Below are 19021 nucleotides of genomic sequence, written 5' to 3' on the forward strand. Positions count from 1 at the left end.
CTGGCTGCAGCGACAGTGGGGATTTTGACTCCATGAGGACCCAATTAAACATGGGAGGGCCTCTCTGAAGAAATAATAACAATGATAAATGCACCTCAGTTGCCGGCTTAAGAGAGGAACGAGAAATGTTTTATTGTGTGTGTCTTGACACAATTTACTCTGAGCTTCTGTTTTTTCCCCCCGCAGTATCAGGAGGTGAATTGTCTTGGGATGTCGTGACTCTCTGTGTGTGTGTGTGTGTGTGTGTGTGTGTGTGTGTGCGCGTGTGTGTGTGTGCGCGTGTGTGTGTGCGTGTGCACGTGATAGAGCTTGTTGTGTCTCATTTAATCAAGTTAGTATGTTAGTTAACCATTTTACCAAGTTAACCAAGTTATTTATCAAACAAAATTGATACATATTTTCCACCTTCTTAAATGTAAAAATTAGCTTTTTTTTTTTATATATCCTTTTGTAAATTAAATATCTAAACCGGTTTAGGTTACAAAATTACTAATTTGATGATGTTAATTTGAGCTCCGGGAACTTGTAAGGGGAATTTTTCCCAAACTATTTTGACATTTTAATCCAAAAAAGTTTTATTGCAGTTAATCTGAAAAAATGCATGCATACAAGTATTTATCAGATTATTTTATGATAGAGACATTTATTTATTGCAAAAAATATCTTGCTCTCAGAAAATATGCAGTCACTTGAGAAAGTGAATTTTTCTCTGTCAGGTTGTAATTCAGAGAAAACAACTCCTTTAATTAGATAACAAGCGTCTGTATTTCAGATTTGCACTTTGCCAGCAGTTTGTCAATTACTGCTTGTGGTTCCTTACTGCCAGTCAGTCTTTGTCTGGGTGCTTGAGTCTCCTCCTCACTGCGCTGCAGAGCCGTGTTATTGTACTTAAACAAATCAATTCTGTTGCAGTTGAGCTTTTTTTCCTCCATCCCCCGTCATTATGAACTGTTTGCAGTGCAGAGCACATTGATTTTTCACAGCCCTGGAAAAGCTGTTGATGAATAGCACAGAGGTATCTGGGGAGAATCTGGCTTTAAAAAGGAGGCACCCAGCGTCAACCCCTCCTCCTCCTCTCTCTCTCGACCCATTGAGCCCCCAGCACTCCTCCACTTTCTCCTTTCAGAGAGCTGCACTTCCAGCAGGAGAGAAATGCTGCCTGAAAATCTTACAACGATTAAAAAAATAAAAAATAAACTCACAAGGGACCGCCTTCTCCTGCTGAATGTGAAAATACACCTTGTGGGTAGACAGTTTTTATATTTGGAGCATTAGCCTTGTCCTGTCAACCAAAGCATGAGCTTAGGAGAAACTCTGGTTGGGGATGGAAATGGCAAGCATGCTGTGTGTCACTAAGCAGACACTTTATGAAAACGATACACTAACAGGATACAGCTATAGACTTTAAGGGAACAGGGGTTAAAGGAGGGGAGAGTTGGAAAAAAAATGTAATTTGCCCCGTACTTCTACACTCCACACATATTCACAAAGCTAGAGAAAAAACACTTTTTCTTTCTTTCTTTCCTTCCTCCATCCTAACCAGCTCCTTGAAATGTCGTAGTTCAACATTTGAGGAATGAACTTTTTTTTGCCTCCATTAAAAAATGAGGGTCATGCCCTTTAAACAAAAATGGAGTGCAGGAAACGAACAAAGAAAAAAGCCAATAGTTTGTTTATACTTTCGCCTGCTGGGAGCATGCTCTGTCATCTTTAAATGACTCTACTTATGTACTACCTCAACATAGACCCTTCATTCAATGAGGGGTCGAGGACTTTAATTTAGCTGATATTGTACTGTTCTCTTAGCCTGGAATCCAGACCATAATCCAAAAGATTAAGGGTCGGGCATCGAGTAATGAAAGTCGCCCATCTTGAGGGACGGCACCATGCGTGCATTTGAAAATCGCATTGGATAATACTACAACCAATCACAACAACACATGGGTTGACGTACGCTTTGCTACCAGCGGCGCTAACTTGTAGATTAAACTGTTGTCATCTGTTTAGCTCGCCTCTGGCCCGCCTATATCAGAGATACCGATGTAATTGTTGCAGCCCACATACAAGGGTATAGTTAACGAGCAGCATTACTTCATGCCAGTGTAACTCGCTGTGCAAATACAAATTGTGTTCTCGTGAGAACTCTGGATTTCCAGGGTACTGTTCTCTCTCATGAAGAGCTGAATAATTTCTCTCAACATCCAAACTCCTTGCTTAACATTTTAGGTCTTGTGAAACTTCTGAATACAGTTATGTTAACAGTCAGATGGTCTGAGGTAAGCCACACATTCAAGAATTGGAATTATAGCAAACGAATATATTTAAATATTCCAAGTGTTCTTTCTTTGTTTACTCTCTGTCAGATGCCAGTAGTGGCAGTTAAGATCTCTGAAAAGTTAACATGCTAGAATCCACCCTATGCTTAAGTACAACTACTCACAACTGTTAATTCACTAAAGAAAATTAAATTTGGGTATATAGATAAGACATATGTTCTCTTTTTTCTCTTGGTTAGTGTTAAAGGTTTATAACTGGCTTAGATGTAATGGTCTTGCACACATTGGTTATCCGCCTTTGAACTTCACCAATAACTAATGTGGTAATTTTCAAGGGTCTGAATGTCACTGGGCATGTGCGTGAGCCCTGCCAGCCCAGGCTAAGTGCAAAGCTATAGTGAAGCCCTCTCTTAATGGGCTTATCTGTCAATCCGGGGTGAATTATAAATGTGCCATGGCAGTGAACTTACTCTGTGGTGGATGTTTATGCGATACCATACTGATCATTGGTTGGTCTTTTGATTTGGCCTTCATGGGCACGAGAGCGTGAAGGAGCTTATCTGTAGCTTTATCTGCAGGGAAGAAGTGGATCACGCTAAGCAAAGCGCAGATGGAAGTTACTCAGAGCCCAAAGGAATCTGTCAGAAGGGAAATTATTGAGTGGGCTTGATCTTTAGGAGAAAAAATAAAAATGTAAATCTTAAAATTCAGTGTTTGGAGATTGGTAGATAATGCAGCGGTGATTTACCTATGTTCTTTTTCCTCTCCTGATTTCTCTCAGGGACAGAAGACGTGAGGCGCGGAAGTGTTTCTCCTCTTGGTGTGTGAATGGGTGGGGGGGGTCTTTCGTGGTGAAGAATCAAGGATTGAAATCAACGCAGGTGAGTCTTTTTTTAATTCATGTGGATGAATTAAAAATGTATGCTCTCCAATTAGTGTTTCTCTAGCAGTAGAAAGGTGCAGGTTGTTGTGGCACCCAGAATGTTAGCGGCAGGCTAGCAGCAGTTTTTTTGGTGTTGAGGTGCCTACAGTGAATTCATACCCTTTATGCTAATATTATTAGGTTGTCACTTTTTTTTGTCCTCTACACTTTTTTCATTTCAGTTGTGATTGTACATTGTGCTGCTATCAGTGAAGTGTAAATATGGTTTACCACTGTGGATGCTAGGCATTTCACACTTGACCAGTAGCAAGCTTTGACAGTGCTGGGAAACACCTTGATTGTTACATCAGCGACCAAGCAAACGAACTTGCTTACTGATTGTTAGCCAGCACCAGCTAGCGCTTTGAGTGGTCACCTCTAGCACAGCCTGCTTCATGAGAAATCTTGATGTTGGGAAGTAGAATACGGTTGTGTAATAAAATACATGAATTTAAGAGCACAAATAATTATTTTTAAATCCTTGATAATCACTAGGCTTAGTAAGGATCTTTTTAATTACGTGAGATACCAGGAATTAAGCAAAGCTTGTCACTGGAAACAGATATGTGCCTCCCCTGTCACTGTACAACTTTGTTTGCTCGGACATGCTCTGTCCTCCGCTGTGCTCAAGTGTCTTTGGTAAACATTTGATGGCAGCAGTTTGTGTGTGGCCTGTGTCGGCTCACCTTGCAAAGCATGTTGATTTCATTAAAAGCTCCTGGGGGGCTCTGAGTAACAAAGTGCTGAGATGTTGCGTGTGTTTATGTTTTTTTCCTACATCCGATTCCAAATGCAGTCTGAAGAATGTGTACACACACACACACACACACACACACACACACACACACACACACAGAAGGTCATGGCAATCCTCTTCACCAGCAAACCACTAGTTCATCCTTATGCAATATGTGGCACAGTGTGCGTTCCACTAAAAGGGAGAATTATGTGGTGGAAGGGGAATGTAATTGGTTTGTCCACTGTATTACACAATACAGCTATGGCTTTATGGATTAGGAATTGGGACATCCAGCACATACACACTGAATAGATCAAAGTGGTTAATCTTGATTAGAGCAGTGTGAATGCTGAGAAATACGGTGCCCTCACAAACATCTGGCTGCCACATAGCTGAGTGGGATAAACCAAAGTGATTATTGTGGAGATGTCAGGCGAGGTAGACAGTGAGAGCAAGTGTAACGAGGGGGATACGACACCAACAGGGACTTGACACGTGTGCTTCACAGTCAGCTCTCTCTCTCTCTCTCGCTCTCAATGACAGATTTTCCCCTCTCACTGTTGACGAGGTAAGGTTGCCTTTGCGGAGGGAAAACCTAGCTAGGTTTAATTTGAAATGAAATATGTGTAAGGTTGTAATCATTATCCTTCTTTATTGATTAATCTCTCTACTGTTTGTCTATAAATGCCAGAAAAACAAGGTTACATCTTCAGATAGCTTGTTTTGTCCGACCGAACCAAACCAACAGATATTAATGATTATGATGGCATTAAACAGAAAGTGTTTAATGTCACATTCGAGTCAAAACTTTTGTAATTTTTTCTAGATAAAGGACTCAAACAATTGTTAAAGTTGTTTCATTTGATCAACTAATCAATGAATGGACTAGTTCTTTCAACACTAAGCAGTTATGGCACCCAGGTTCATTTTAGTTGGTTGATGTCTGAAGGTTGCCAGGTTGGTCTTTGTCTTTGTTGCGCCAGTGTAAGGTCTAATGAATAATTGCTTTCCTCTGTGAAACGTGCGGGGTGCAGACATTCTGTTAACCTTGCTAAAGGAAAAGAAAAAAGTGGGGGAGGGAAAAAAAATCCCCTTCCTGTCAGTGGTCTCTCTTTCTTTCTGTTCTTGTGAGATCTGGAACTGATAAGTGTGAGGCCTCTACTAACTGAACAGGAAGGATAGAGGGCCAGACCTCAGAGCCCCTGCCTCTGCACACATGGCTGTCCACCTCCCCTCCATGGGCAAACTTTAAGTTTAAAAACATCCAAGCCTATTAGAAGGATTATTATCAGTTGTTAGAGTGAACTTTCGTTCTGAAGAGATTTCTGTTGAATATAATAACAGAGAGGCCTTTTGATGAAATCTATCTCGGTTAAATTAATGCTTTGCAGCAGCTTCACAGCCAGGCACAATCATAACTCCCTTGTTCCAGTGACCAGTGTTAAGTCAAGTGGAAGTACTTTATTAAACAAGCACACGGCAGAGCGGTGAGAGTTAACATTCAACCCGAACACCCGGAGGTCTGAATGACAAGCTGTTAATGATGGGGCCGTTATAGTGTCTATACATAGATGTTTCCTGAAGCAGGTGCCTTAGCATATAAACCACAAACAACAATGTAACAGAGGGAAGTTTCACACTCTAAATGTGAGGTTTGTCAATTAGAGGTTGGAAAATCAGTTTTGTTAACTCCAATGTATGTGATGAGTTCAATTTCAAAAGTTGTAAGGATCTCAGTTATGATTGTCCTGCAAACAGCACATACAGTACAACATGTGTTAAGTATTTATCTTATATATCTTGAAAACAAATGACAGACACGCTATCTTTAACTTCAGGGTGATAAACAACAGATTCCAAATATTTACACAATGAGATTTTGGATAATTACTCATCAGGAATTTGGATACAATGGCTAAGTGGGTAAAGGCTAATAATAGAACAGCTAGAACAGTCTGGTAAATTCAGAAAATGACTTTACTGTAATGCAGCCTTCAAAACCAAGAAAAGAAAACACTTATGTCAGATTTCGATATTATGATATCAAAAATCTAAGACATAATCTAGTCTCAATATAATATTGCTATATTGCCTAGCTCTAGATGAAAGTTCCTGGAAAATCTTTGGAATGAAAATGTTTGGGACTTGGGAAACGGATTCACAAAAGTACTATTTAAACCGTCCATCTATGTTTATTTTGCTATTTAAATCACAAAAGCCAGAGGTTAAAAGTAAACTAGATGCCTTCTTTTAGAAATGTTTAACAACACTAATTTATGCTTCATTCCTGCAGCGTGTCGTTGTTTTGGCAAATGGAAAGATGATTTTCCTGTACACTTCTTGGTGAGTAACCATGACAAGATAGCACTTGAGCCGTGTTGCCTTCTCGCAACCCCTTTGAGCTCCATCTACTATCTTATCTGACTGGGTTTCCCTTAGTAGTTAACGCACATGTGGAATTTCCCTCTGATCCCAGCTCTTCACAATACCTTAGTTGTAAAGCAACTTTGGGAATCTAAGGCTTATCTTTTACAGAGCTTAGACTGTGGCAGAGATGTTCCGAGGTGGTATCCTTCCCATGAGAGAATGCGAGATAACGTGCCAGGGTGACAGCTGAATTATTAGCCCATTAGTCACCAGTGAGAGAAAGAGTCAGATGAACATGGCATCCGTCAAGAAAGTGCCTCTTTTTTGGAGATAGCCTTTCCTAACCGCTGCCCAAGAATCTTGTAAGTCTCTCCCATAGATGTAGGAGCTGGAGGGCTGGGGTCAGAGAGCAGAGCTGTAGCTATCCTGGTGCTTTGCTGCTTCTGCTGATGACCCGACCGCCTGTCCAAGGAACAGTGCAGCATAACGCAGAGGCAGGACTCAGTGTACTGGACATAAAATAGACGTGGCGTCAACCCCTCTTTCCCATACTCGCACACAAACGTAGACTCACACGCTCATGCATGTACGCACACCCAAAAGCATCTTGGGCGCACATCTTCAGGGGCTGGTGATAGTCGTGACATGCCAGAACATGTTTGATTGACAGGGTGACTGCGGCGGTATAAAGTGTCTGTCTACTCGGGACAGATGTTCTCCGCAGCCGGCTCTGATGGTCTGAGTTGATGTACAGCAGGAGGAAGCCATTAAGCATCACTTGGCTCCGAGATGAACTTCCCCACTCTTTTGTGACCCTGTTGAATTTCCGAGCCTCCTTTACAACTCACGCGTCTTTGTAAGAGCTATCTGCCTGGCTTTACTCGAATAAAGACACTGCGAAGAAAATGGGGGGGACCGAACAAATGGTGTAGCGCTTGTTTCCTTTAATGCCAAATTAAAGCTGATATCCCTTTGACATGCCTTCCACGGATAACTTGTCAATTTCCTGCTCATGATGAATAGCCTGAATGTGCTATGCTTCATAAGCCAACATATTAGTTAACTAATGGCACGGTGTAAATTGTTTTAAGAACACTTGGCATTGAGATGCTTTTGGCTTGTGAATGTTCTACCTCGATGCTGCTTCTTGAAATACGACCGAATTAACAAGCTTTTATCCTGCCATATAAAGGCATTTCTCTGTCAGTGAAAGCCATTCATTGGGTCTAGTAAATTCTTGTTATAGAATATGACTAAGACCCAACAAGCTCGCCTTGACCCCCACACAGCTTCTGATAATTTCTTCTATTTGTAATATGCATAAAGCTAATGAAATTATGATAGCGCTCCTGGGCCTTCTATTAGCCCAACAGCTGATCTGACTGCCATTCAAGTGGGCCAGTTTGAACATTTATTTACAGTAGGTGGACAAACATAAGCCCAGGTCCTAGTTGCTGTAGTTGAAGTTCATCAAGCTTTTGTACTACCATTTCGTAACTTTATGCTTCCCAGCTAGTACATTTCAGAGGTTTCTTTCTCCACTATATTCATTTGAAAATTATAGTTATGTACTTTATTTATATATAGTTATATATAGTTCTAGATTTCAGCATTTCTAGAGGCCTATTCAACAGCATACGAGTCAATTAAAGCAGATATAATCAATATTGTTTATTATAACTCAACTCAAAGGACTGTGAAAACAATCTGATCTTGTTAGAGTGGATTTGATCTTCTCATATAACTCTCGGGGAAAAAGCAAATAAGTGCATTTCTTTAATGGGACCGTTCAAAAACTAGTTCTTGGAAACAAGATGATACATCTCAAGGGGTTTATCCTAAGAAACAAATTTGAACAAAATCAAAAATACATATCTTTCCCTTTTACCTGTATTGCTATTTATCAATCTAGAATAATTTGGTGTAAGTTACCCAGTATTGATGATAATAGCCAAAGAGATGTTTGCCTTCTCCCAAATAAAATTGAACTAGATGGCAATCGGCTTGTGTGTCTTAAAGGGCGAAAACATACATTTGAAAACCTCAAAAGTAATGTCTCTTACCAGAAATCCTGACCCGGTTACTCAAGGCCTGACAGATTAATGTAATGCAATTAATGTAGGATATATATATATATATATATATATATATATATATATATATATATATATATATATATATATATATATATATATATATATACATACAGTATATACAGGGGGGTTCGAAAGTTTGGGCACCCCAGGTAAAACTTTGTATTAATGTACATAAAGAAAGAATGGAAAAAATCTCCAAAAGGCATCAAATCAAAACAAAAAGTTAGATTTTATTTCCATCATTTACACTTTCAAAATAACAGAAAACAAAAAAATGGCATCTGCAAAAGTTTGGGCACCCTGCAGAGTTTATAGCCTGCACTGCCCCCTTTGGAAAGCTGAGACCTGACAGTGTCATGGATTGTTCTCAATCATCATCTGGAAAGACCAGGTGATGTCAATCTTAAGGTTTTAAATGCCCAGACTCATCTTACCTTGCCCCAACAATCAGCACCATGGGTTCCTCTAAGCAATTCAGTACAAAACTGAAACTGAAAATAGTTGACGCTCACAAAGCAGGAGAGGGCTTTAAGAAGATAGCAGAGTGTTTTCAGATGCCAATATCCTCTGTTTGGAATCTAATTAAGAAATGGCAGTCATCAGGAACAGTAGAAGTTAAAGCAAGATCTGGAAGACCAAGAGAAATGTCAGACAGAACAGCTCGCAGGATTGTGAGAAAAGCAAGTCAAAACCCACGTTTGCCTGCACAATCCATCCAGAAAGGCCTGGCAGACACTGGAGTTGTGGTACACCATTCCATTGTAAACAGATAATTGTACAAACATGGTCTTCATGGAAGAGTCGTCAGAAGAAAACCTCTTCTACGTCCTCACCCAGAAAAGAAAATCAGCGTTTGAAGTTTGCAAATGAACATATAGACAAGCCTGATGCATTGTGGAAACAAGTTCTGTGGACCGATGAGGTTAAAAGAGAACTTTTTATCAAATGGATAATGTTCCTAAACACACCTCAAAAGCCACGTTGGATTACATCAAGAAGCGTAAACTGAAGGTTTTGCCATGGCCTTCACAATCTCCTGACCTCAACATAAGTGAAAATCTATGGATAGGCCTTAAAAGAGCAGTGCGTGACAGACAGCCCAGAAATAAAAAAGAACTGGAAGTCTTTTGGAAGGAAGAATGGGCAAAGATACCTCATACAAGAATTAAAAGACTCTTGGCTGGCTACAAGAAGCATTTCCAAGCTGTGATACTTGCCAAAGGGGGCAGCACAAGGTATTAACTCTGCAGGGTGCCCAAACTTTTGCACACAACATTTTTTTTTTCTTCTGTTATTTTGAAAGTGTAAATGATGGCAATAAAATTAAAATTTTTGTAACTTATAAAATGGATGTCTTATCTGCCATTTGATGCCTTTTGGAGATTTTTCCATCTTTTCTTGGCTTCTTTATGCACATATACCTGGGGTGCCCAAACTTTCAAACCCCACTATATATATCTATCTGTAGCATGATTAAGTTTAAGACAGTGAAGTCTGATCTTTTTGAAAGTCAAGGAATTTGTGGCGAACGATAGTCATCATTTTGAGACTTGTTTGGTAATTTTTGGGATCAAAGTCGATGATGATGAGGATGATGATACTGATGCTAATCCCACTGAAGGGGATGATTGAGTCATCAAGGCGAAACAGCTGTCTTATGTGCACACTAATGGCTGATGATGACTGTAGCAGAGTGTAAGTGAGTGCAATTGACAGCGGAGTTCAAGCTTCCTCTGGAAGGCTAAATCTGAGCGGAGAGAAGCAGACAGCAGGGTGGCCATGAAACATTCATGCACCTGGGGACACTTTGCGTAAGGAGAGCATGCTGAGCCAGTAATGAAGTAAAGAGCAGAGGACTTTTAATGGCTCTGTTTGTCCTTTTTATGAGATTAGCTTTGGTCTAGCTTTTTAAATAAATTGCATTAAAAGCCTAATTGCATACAGTGATTTAATGATTTAGTGATTGCAAAAAAGGTACGGCCTACCGCAGTGCCTTGTAGAAAATATTACTTACATTTGGAATAATCTAATTGTGGTTAGCAATAAGATAATTGGTTTCACGGGTGTGCGGCTGGTTATAGCTCAGAGCTAGACAAGTAGTGAGTTATTCGTAGCTCTCTGCTCTCTGACCTGAAGGTTGACTTGACAACGAAGCACCAAATGTGGATTTTCCCAGTTGTGATCGGTGGAACAGTTGTCCCTCCAAAACTCACCCCGCTCCCGACTGCGAGCTCATGTCAGAACAGAAAACGCAAGAGTGGAGAAGAGGAATGGCAAGAAGAGCAGAAGAAGGGAAAAGCAATATTTAGACAGCTGCACGTGTATCACTGTTAGAGGAACAGGGGGGGTTAGAAGTGGGGGGATATTTTGGTGCCCTTAGCGAGGCCTCAGACAAACTCCCGCTGCAGTATTGATGTCACTGCACCCTCCTGACAGCAGCCTGTAAATCACCAGTCCCAGTCATCTATAGATTTACAAACACCTGCTAGTTCTGTTCTTTATAATGGCAGTATATGTATTTCTCTAAACTGAGTCAGATGAGAAAACATCTTTTAAAGTTAATCCATTAGAGAAACCTACCTATTGAGAGCTCACTGTCAACGTCTCTGTTCTCAGCTCTGACTGGAGAGACGTAGTACAGTAACAGTGGTTTTGAGAGGCCACTGGTCACATGTCTGCGGCCCTGTGCTCGACTGGCCCTGTGCCTTGAGGTGGTGGATGGCAGCTGACTGCTCTGATTCACTAGGAACTCGACTCATGCGTTGTGTGCCTCACAATGGACTGACTCATGGAGAGTCGATGCCGAGCTTGTTCAGTGTCCATCTCTCAGACATTTTACTGAAACTTTCTGTTTGACTCCTTTGTTGCCTCTGGGTCTTGATGGAGACAGTGGTCTCTTCTTATGTGTATTTTTCTGCACTGTTCCCTTTTTTCATTCCAACGGGAACAGTCAGTTGATTGCTTGTTGTTTCTGCAAACTCTCACTATGTTGTCCTGGCACGGATGTGGACTGCTAATCAGTCACTAGCAGCTTATTTTTCATCTTACCTGCAAAAAAACAAGACAACGATCACATAGACTACTATTTCATGTCAATCATTTTCAATGTCTGTTCCAACACAGGTGTCACATTGAAATGAATGAGGAGTCTTTGGTTTGAAACTTTAATATTTGTTAGAAATAAGGCTAATGCTAGAACTCTATGCTCTTTCAGTGGTTTATCCTTTTTTGTGCTTCCTTCTGAAACTGTTTTCTGTTGAGCTGTCTTTGTGCTTTTCAATGAACCATTTGTGCTCGGCGACCACACTCACTAACACAACATTAAATCTCTACCAGTCGTTCCCCTATCATGTAATAACGTGCAACATTCGCACAGCAACGACTAATTGCTGCTGGATATAGTTAGGTCTCCTAAGGTACTCACCTTGCTTTAGCCAATCATAACAGAGCGTGTTACGGGTTTGAGCTGTGATCAGAAGAGTCCCCACAGCAGGAACAGGAGGAATTAATTATTCAGACTGGCTGCTCGCACGTTTTGCTGGACACCATATTTAATGACATCTATAATGGCATCTTTGTGAGAGATGAATGGTGATGTGAGACTATCAAAGCCGAAAATGCACAAAAGTTGAGCCTGACAGTTCTCTGCGTGCCAGGTACAAACACAAAGGGAACGATGGGTGCGAGCATCCAGTTTTCTTTTTTTCCTTTTTGTTCTCAAATTCCTCTTCATTCGTCTTAGCCATCTTACCTTCCCTCTCATTCTGTGCAGTCTGGAACAATTTGTCTCAAAATGACATGCGTGAACCTGTTGTAATTAGCCTAAATATTTATTATACAAGGAAATTAAGAGTTAAAAGATTTCCTTTCCTCACAATATTTACATCTCTGCCACCACTGTTTAGCTTCTACAGCTTAAGTGAAGGCTGAGTTTTATAATGATCAGAAGTCGCGTTTCCGCTGACCTTTTTTTTTACAAGACAAGTGAGCACTTAGATGATTAAAAAACGTTTTTGTGTTAGCTATGCAAAAGGGGAAACATTTGTTCAACTCTGTGTCCTCTTGATCCTGGTTGAAAACTTAAACACAATAGCTGAGAAAAACATTTTTGTTGTATTCATTACATTAGCTATTTCTCCAATGATTAACTACAGCAAAGAAACTCTTATTAAAGTTCAGGCACACTAATCTGTGAAGAAAATGTGTTGAAGTACAAGGCCAATGTTCAGGACATATTTTATGGCATTAATGAATGTGTGACTTCAAGATAAGAAAATATTTTAAATATGCAGGTACAATTTCAGTTCAAAGTCTATAAATCTTCAGAAAAATCAAGCTTCACATGCATTTGTATTACAATACACTTTAAGTTCTTTAAGGGTAAATATTTTGCCCGTATACTTTGTTGAATTAAAATTCATACACAACCACTATAAAAAATAGATACATTGATGTATAGATATTTCTGTGAGGTATGTAGAAGGCCTGCACAATTTGGGAAAAATATGAATCACAATTTTTTGGCTTAAAATTGACGTCACGATAGTCTGCCACGATTGTTTTCTCACAAAGTGTAATGTTTATTGCATACATGAAACATGACAAAACAAAACAAGTTGGCAGTATCAAACAGATTTTTTTGGGGGGGAAAAGTAGTAGCTTTTGTGATGCAGTCGGCTCGTAAAATTGGATGAGAATCAAAGAAATAAAAAAACAAATCTTGTTATTTGAAAATGAAATCGCCAACAGGTTGAACACAGATCGCGAGTTTATAATGATTAATTGTGCAGGCCTAGTATGTAGCAAGATAGTAGGTTAGTAAAGAAAAAACTGCCAAGCACTGCAGCTATCACAGCTTTAGTGTGTATTTGCTGTAAATAGTGCTTAGCAACAGCAAGGTTACTGACTCTGGTTGCATCTGCATTATGCTAATGTAATGAGAGCAGGAAGCCAATGGAGGCTAGTTGTGCTACGGGGACACAAACACAAGAGTCATCATGCAAATTAGCAGGATGGCTGATCGCTCAAAAAGTTTAATGAGAGGATAAGCAGCCAAACCAAAGCACACCTCCAGTGGCAGTTCAGATTCAGATGTTCTGCTTTGATTTTTCTCTTTAACCAAATGTTCTTATCGGACCCGGAGCAAACATGCAAACAATCTGGCCTGAGTGTTTCCAATCACATGGGGCTGAAGTGCGGGAGACTCAGCATGTCTGTCATGGCATTTCCTGAGGCTTTGTAAACATGCATATACACACTCTCTCTTTCTTCACACACAAGCACACACACACACACACACACACACACACATACACACACACACCAGGTTGCATTTTAACATACAGTCCTTCCACAGTCCATTATGGTAATGTAATGGTCAGCAGAAGCAAAGTGAAACCTGTTTCTATAAAAAGATGAAAAATGAAGGCATAATATTACAGCTTCTGTTAGTTTGTGAGTCTTTGTTATTGTTGCCTACATGTCTTTACAAAGAATCTTGAAAAAGAGACGATTAATCTCATGTAGGCTTTCCTTATTAAGTACGGGTTAAATTAAAAAAGCACAACATTTTCTAAAATGTCTGAAGTAATACATTTAAGTTTATAAGTTCAAACTTGCAATGATCCTTGTCACAAACAAATATTCATGCACCTTTAGTTAGATTTTTTAGCTTGCCTTCTTTTTCAAAATAAGCTCATTAAATTATTTAACAAACATGTCGCTGTTATAAGTGGAATTAATGTGTGATTCTGCCTCCAATTTGTGGCTACTCCTGACTCAGTATAGAAAAGAAAAACAGAAGGAAGTGTGACTTTTTTTTGCCAGTTCTCCTTTTTTTATTTTCTCATACTCATCCAAAACATATTTACCAAATCCAAACTGTACACCCAATAGAGAAAGCTTCACCTACAACCAAAGAATCCACTTCTTATGCATTAGCTATCTAAAAAGCTTCTCTTTTTTTTTTTTATTCTTTAATAATTACACCACTGTCACTAAAGCCATTAATGGATGTTGTTGATGTGCGAGTATGATTATTGCGCGCTGGACTTTGCCAGAGGATGGCCATCCATTAAATCATTATTCAATTGAATCCGTGTCAAATGAATACTTTAATAAAAACATTAGAGGCTGCTGCTAAATAGTAAAGCATGATTTAAGGTGTCTCAGGCGTTTTTTAAACCCACAGGTTGAAGTGGATTCTTTGACGGGTTTTACCTTTTTGTGCTGTAGCCTACAGACAAAGTTAATATACAAACTGTAAATACAAATGTTTGGATCTAAAGCTTTCAAGTTGGAACACAAATAAATAAAACTAAAATCGTGAGCCGTAAAACCCACATTTCAGCCTCCAGATGCATTGTGAGCTGTCAGTATCACTTGCTAGTAATCTACTTTTTTACCCATTTAGTTGCCATCTAACACAATTTCATGGTGCCAATAATGAATCTAAAAATTTAATAGCTGAACATGTATGCTGGTATTATAATTTGGAGTCTCTGTGGGGGATGTAGGTCAACTGAAAGGCTCTATTTCCTCAAATATTATAATCCCCATTTGTTCTGCTTTTCACCAGAAACACAGCTTTGAGGTCTTTGTCAGACCACAGTGCCGTGGGCAGGACAGTGGCTCTGAATGCGGTTTGTCTTCTTTCAGATGATTTATCTACCTTTTTGCAAACAACGTTTAAAGTGTTGGCCTTTACTTTACTGCTTCCCATATGTCTTACAATTTGAACCAGAAATACTTAAAACACATCCTCTTGCTTCCTCTACCTTCAGTATGAACCTTTTGCTCCTTGAGTTGTCCACTCAGCTCTGCTGCAGTGCAAGAACCAGAGCAGGTCATGTTTACGGTTGAACTGGGGAATAGGGTCAGCAGGATATACCCATTTAACCTTGCTGGAGACCTGCACAGCTCAGAGAAAGGAAGTCATTAATTTAGTCTCAAGTGATAAAGTGTGGTTGAATACTCTGTCTGCCTTTTCATTGATAAAAAAAAAAACATCATAACTTTCCTCAAACGGTTCCACTAATTTGCACTCAGCCAAACAAATTTTGTGCCTGTTTCTCTGTGCTGGAGGAATAGTTTTTTGAAACCACGCATGAACATGAAAAATTGATTTGTTCATACATATAATTTCACTAAATTGGGTTTTTAGTCTGATTCAGTAACAAAACCTGATTTGTCACCTTGTAGGAGAAAAAGGGGGAAGGATTACTCTGCTCGCTGGCATGTTCATATTGTGTTCCTGTGTTGTCTAAACCTGATAACAAGTATGGCACAAGACAAGGCTGTCCATTGTTGAAAGGGCTTTTCCACAAAAGTCATTATGCAGAATCAATGCTCCCCAGAAAGCGGCAGGCTCAAACGCCACACACAGAGATGGAGGAGTGCGTCAAACTATGCCTTAGGCTTCTTTTTGATGGTTCAGCAGGCCAAGGTACATACCATTTTACCTGCAATTATGTGGATGTTTTCAGCCTGCAGAATTCATCTAAATGTCTGTCATATATGTACCTTTCTCAAAAGTGGCAAAAAAAACATTCAAATGGCATTAAATTGTTTTAAAGTGTTCCATCTTGTAGATTGCTTAAAGTGTTACATCTTGTAGACATGCACGTAATTTAGATTTTATTTACTTAGGTTTTGAGATATCTGTGTCCTACTCAATATAATGCAGGTAAATAGAATAGCTGGTGTTTGTGGCACAGACAAAAAAAAAAAAAAAAAAAATCTTTCTAGAGACACTGCATGTGTTATACATCATCTCCGCCCAAGGATGCATTAGCCACTCCCAACATAACGCACACTGGTCTCTGACCAAACTTGGACTGGTCAAGATGCATTGTAGGTAGTTTCGCTTTGTCAGACCATCCTCCACAGCGCTGCGGCTGAGGGCTGATGGATATAAACAACATTGTGGGTAATGTAGGCACCAGGTTTTGACAAGGAATAAAAAGGATAATATTTCTATTTTTTTTTGCATGGATTGTGAAACTTTTTATTTTAAACTGTCTATCAAGAGTCTGACTGTAGTAAAATACTAAATTGATAAAATACTCTTTTAACTTAAGTTGATATGTGGCTTCAACAGTTAAACAAGCCAAGTGGATATCTTCCAAAGCCGCTGTCTTTATAGTGCAAAATCCCTTTGTTTTATTGTCCCTCTGGAGCAGCTCAGCGAGGAAACTGGGCTGTCTGGGGAAACACAAAGTAGGAATATTGCACTAAAAAGACTAACTTTGAATGATACCCACTTGATTTGTCTTACTAACTCTAACTTCATACAAGCTTCAGCTGAACTTTTGAGTGCATTCTTGAAGGAAAAGATAACTGTGGATTTTTTTCTGTGTGACTAAGGGACGGTATGAAGAGTAGGAATGATTACAGCAACTAATAACTCTAAACAACTAATACATTAAGTGGAACCAATCCTTTTGAAATAGCAAAACCTCCCATTAGGAAATAAACGGCCATGTAGTCTAGTGTTCTGTATTCATTAAATCATGTCTGCCGGTCTGTCTTTTTCATCAGCCTCTCTCAGACGGTTCCACATGACAAAAGCATGTGTACTGGCTGTATGGACAGCACATTTAGCCTCTCTGTCTTCTCCATCTCATCTTGGATGTTAACACCCACGGGTCAAATAACATTTAAAAAAATAATAAAGTCTGAAGGTTCTGTCGGGGGGAAGTAGGCATTTCCCGGTAACAGAGTACGGAGCTGGATGCTTTGAAAAGTGTCTCTCCATCTGTCTGCATGACTGCATGGTACATGGAGCTGTGTGGTGGTCTATTTGCTCAAGGGGGTTAAAGAGACAAGTTAGTGGGAGCAGGGGGGGGGGTGTTCTGTAAATAGCCCACCCCTGCATCAAGAAACGGCATGCTAGGGCTGAGCTCAGTGCGGTCCTGACCTCACCAACCAAGCCGCCGTTCACATTTCCGTCAGCGCTGACTGTTTCGCTACTTTATCCAGGTCATCTCTGATCTACTCTCACTAGTAAAGCACTGACGCTCATGACCCTGGTGGCCCCCCCTCGCTGCCAACCCGTGTCAAAATAACATGAGCAGCTCTGCGGAGGGCCTCCGCTGCTCTGCCTGCTGTTATGAAATCATGCTGCCCTCATTTGGGTTTCTACACATCTACACTCTGATAAATTGTCAGATCAAAACAAAGTGTCGCCGCAATTTGATGTCCGTATTTCTCCACGTTAAGCTGTTAAAAGAAGAGTTTGCCCCACAGCTAATGTGCAGTGGATGTGTGTATGTGCTTGGAAGTAGGTCATTGATTCAAAACTTGGACGGTGATAATGTGCTGGCCTAGAAATGGGCTATAATCGGTGTCTCTCATACCAAAACAGCTTTTCATAAGTGGCAGTTATTTCAAGGTCAGGACAACAGTTGTGTCTCATCATTGCTACACATGCATGCAGACTTTATTTCTCACTCTCTCTCAGTTTGAACAGATTGCTGTGTCTAGAATCTGTTCAATCTTGTGAGATTGCTCATTTGAGGATACATTACCACTGGGGGGGAAAAAGACTCTGAATATCGTGTTCAACTCTGTTTATAGAGACCAGAATGTGCCAAATCTGAAGGCATGCCCTGTTCTGTCCTCGATGAGGGTTTGATGCACTCATCCAGATGCCATTTGAGCCAATAATGTAAATATTCTTGGTCTTTAAACAAGCCAAGACATGATCTAATCTGTCTCTGACATCCAGCAAACTCTCCTGCAACACGTGTAAAAAGGGAGTTTTCATCATGACCATGTTGCAGTAAATCTTCCACTCAAAGCTGGGAATTAACTGTCAGCTAGCATCATCACAACTCCCCCTCTCTGTCTGTCTCTCTTTATAGCTTGAAGAGAGCACTGTATTAGATTCTGCAGTGGATTTTCCTGAGACGCCCTCAGGATTAAGCCTTGATATTGTTTAGTAAATGTAGCTCGGTATAGAGTCAGTTCTGCTTACAGTATGTGCTGATATTTAGCTTTTAGAACTAGTTGTTCGCTCTGAATGGTGGTTGTAGGAGGTCAAAAGGGCATGTTTGTGTACTTCCTGTTCTCTTCCTTCTTGGCAAGTGTGGGTCAAGAATAAACATTGGGAGCGTGCTAGCTGAATGAAGACTCTTTATTTATTTTTTTAAGTGGTTGCATTCCCTCGTGTGCGCTTGTGTTGTTGCATAGTTATGGAAGCGTATTTTCATGATACCAGGAAGAACACATTTGAGTTTGCATATCATCACGGGCTCGCGTGAGAGCAGCATTGCAATCACTCCTCCTCACCTCTGTGTGTCCCACACCAAAGATACTCAGGCTGCGCCCGTTGAAATGAGCCCTTGCCATGTTTGCATTTGTTTAGGCGGAGAGGCAGAAACCAACAAGCAGGCATAGACTAAATCCTATCAAAAAATGACATCAACCGCAACAGCTGCAGGCTGTGGCACTGGGAGGAGAGGAGCGAGAGAGAGAGAAAGAGAGAGGGAGGAGAACAATTGACCAGAAGCGACACGGGAAAGAGAGGTGACCTGATTGCTCAGCTGGCCAAGAGCACGGGAAGGAAGCAGCAGGAAAGGCTGGTCCCCTCAGTCTGGCCTGGCTCTCTGCTGCTTCTGGT

At 40.3% G+C, this 19021-nt stretch overlaps 1 protein-coding gene across 5 annotated transcripts in view; it reads left to right on the top strand.

The window, feature by feature from the left end:
* The window catches only part of LOC117936702 (zinc finger MIZ domain-containing protein 1-like), a 107186-nt gene that overhangs the window by 28311 nt on the left and 59854 nt on the right, over positions 1-19021 (top strand). For 4 of the 5 annotated variants that reach the window (XM_034860022.1, XM_034860024.1, XM_034860025.1 and 1 more), the window contains exon 2: positions 3058-3157. The gene's annotated coding sequence lies outside the window, so the exon portion shown is untranslated. The remainder of the gene's footprint in view (positions 1-3057; positions 3158-19021) is intronic. The other variant, XM_034860023.1, reaches the window with a different exon arrangement.

This window comes from Etheostoma cragini, chromosome 21 (genome assembly GCF_013103735.1).
Source record: "Etheostoma cragini isolate CJK2018 chromosome 21, CSU_Ecrag_1.0, whole genome shotgun sequence".
In the NCBI taxonomy this organism is placed as follows: Eukaryota; Metazoa; Chordata; class Actinopteri; order Perciformes; family Percidae; genus Etheostoma; species Etheostoma cragini.